The sequence below is a fragment of the Culicoides brevitarsis genome, chromosome 1, assembly GCF_036172545.1.
Source record: "Culicoides brevitarsis isolate CSIRO-B50_1 chromosome 1, AGI_CSIRO_Cbre_v1, whole genome shotgun sequence".
In the NCBI taxonomy this organism is placed as follows: domain Eukaryota; kingdom Metazoa; phylum Arthropoda; class Insecta; order Diptera; family Ceratopogonidae; genus Culicoides; species Culicoides brevitarsis.
The window spans coordinates 15093268-15096159 of NC_087085.1; positions in this window are offsets into that span (position 1 = coordinate 15093268).

Consider the following 2892-nt stretch of genomic DNA (forward strand, 5'->3'; position numbering starts at 1 on the left):
ATTTTCTGTGCAGGACTTTGTGTGGATGGCGCGCTGTGGCAAGACGAGCACAATTGATACAAATTTCGAAATGAAATGAAGGAATTATAAATGATTGTTTTTGTTTTTATTAAACTCTCGCAATGTGTGTGCCTGTGTGTTTGCGAATTTCAATCAAGAAAATGATGATGAACAACGTTCTTGTGACATGATTCATCGTTTATCAGATAACTCTCTGAAATAGTTTAAAAGAAACTATAAAAAAGTTGGAAAATATATTAGTCACTAAATAAGGCGAATGCAATGAAGGAAAATGTTTCATATATGTCAAAAGGTTTTAATTTTAAGATTTTTTTTACTCGAAAGTCAATTAATGCTAAATCATATCTCAAAGTTTTGGTCGATGTCATGTGTTTAAATCTAAAACACAAAAAAAAAATAATATTTTAAAAATTATATTATATTATTATTTTCAATATAAATAATATACTTACCTTATATATTAAAAAATCAAAATTTTGAATTCTAACGTTAACATAAAATAAATTAACAATTTTTACTAAATTTTCCAAAGTAATATATTTATTTATAAATATTATTTTTTATTTTTTTATCAGAAAATGTTTTTTCAAGATATTTTATACATTTTCTTCATTTGAAAAAATTAAATTTATTTTAACTTTTTGTCCCCATTTCAAAAGCCGAAAATTAAATAAAAAAAATATATTATTTTTAAAATTTTACTTTGTTTATCTTGTTGAATATTAAAATGTAAAAAAATTTTTAAAAAACGAAATTTTTTAATTAATTTTAAAATTTATTTAAAAATTATTTTAATTTTTAAAATTTTTTTGCTTATTTTTAACTTGAAATATTATAAAATTTCAAATATAAAATTAATTATGTAATTGTTAAAATAAAAAAATATGTGAATTGAATAAAAACTGATTAAATCGTCATTTTGCATGAATGAAAGTATTTAAATTTTTATTATTAAATTAAAAATTAATTAAATTTATATTTAATTAAAAATTAGTTAAAATAAAAAAATTAAAAAATTAACTTATTATTTGGCCTAAAAACTGAAAACTGATAAAAAAAATATTTAATAAAATGATACTTAAAAAGTTTGAAACTATTTAATATACAAAATATTATTTTAATTTTTTTTTAATTTTAATTTTTTTTAATAATTTAAATCCAAAGCATTAAATATTTTTTTTATTAATTTTTTTTTTCATTTTTTTTACAAGAAAAAAAAAATAAAATTAATTTATGGTTTAAAATAAAATTTAATTTATGGTAAATTAAATAAAATATACTTACTGAATTTGAAACATTTTCGCACATTGCATCTGCCCTAAACGCTTTGCATCTCATGTACTCTACTAATTTTATTATTATTTTATCCAAACTAAAACCAGTTTTTAACTTTTAATCAACAGCATTAAAAAAGTAGGCAGCAGCCACTAAGACAGCCTCGAACAGGCAATTCGCTACAATAATTGTCCATAATATACTTTGTAGTTGTCGATTCATGTTGTTGCTGCTAATAATAATATTAATAATACTAAATGAAATGATTATAAAGTCTGCGTGGTATTTAATGTATCAAGTAGTAGAAGTGCAGTTGTCGATTCGCATTCCGCTCATTTAGCTAATTGTAAGTACTTCTACGAATGCCGTAATTAGCAATAAAAAAGTAAATGGCTTTATAGACAACGAACATGATTTATAATTTTTTTCAGAAAAGTTCCTGCCTGGTGTTTTATTGATTGCTTGAGCGATACTTGACACAAGACAAAAGAGATTTTCGCCTTTGTTGCCCACAAACAGGCAAAGGAAGACCAAAATCGACATAAATAATTACACAAAACGAAAGCGATTTACACACAGAAAATATTTTTCCTTCTGTGTGTGTGTGAAATCCGACTGCATCACGCGCGTTCATTCTTAAAAAGCTAAACCGCAGCAAACCACAAGTACTTGTGCTGTTATTTGCCTCTGTTGCACTGCTCGCCATCCGAAAGCACACACACACGGCAGCATTTATTTTGACCATCTGTGGGCCCGAAAATGTTTAAATATTTGAGGTAAGGCTAAATGCAATTTTGTTACGGGAAACGTTATAAGTGAGCAATATGTCGTGTGTATCTCGTGAAATTCGGTTCTCGTCCCACAAGACTTTCTAATCTATCTTTTCCTCTCCTATAATTTGATATATTTTTGCGTGTACAAACATTGAATTACTAATTCCATTAGGACAACTTTTTTTTGTGTTCTTCATTTATTTTCATTTTTTAACGATTCCACTTTTTTAATTGCCAATCTACGCGAATGTATTGCACATTTACATAATCAAAGACATCTACATTGCATTAACCCTAAATAACCCCTTTTTCCGTTGAATAATTATTATAAAGTAAATACTAAATACGACGATGGAGAAAAAAATATCGAAAAAAGAAGAATTTAAATTAAGTGTGCGCGCGAAACAATAAAATTGAGTAACAGTAGATACGAAAAACGATGTAAAATGATAAAATAAAGAAATAAAAGAATAAATACAACAAGAAGAAAATCAAAATAATAATAAAAAAAAAAGTTGTGTGTACAGTCACTCATTATCTGAATTGCCACAGAAAAGTGCTGAATGATAAAAAAAAATACACAAGTTGTATGGTAATACTAAAAGAAGAAGAGCCCAACATTTACATACAAATTTAATTGAGGTTTAATTATAAAATTATATTTTGTTTTTGTTTAAAGTATTTACAGCTTTTATTCCTTTTTTTTATTTTATATAATTAAAACGAGTTTAATCATATTCAAATTTATTCACGAATGACAATAAAAGCAGGCGAGTGTTGACTGTGTGTTCTAGCACCACAACCATCTCCATCTCCATACCGC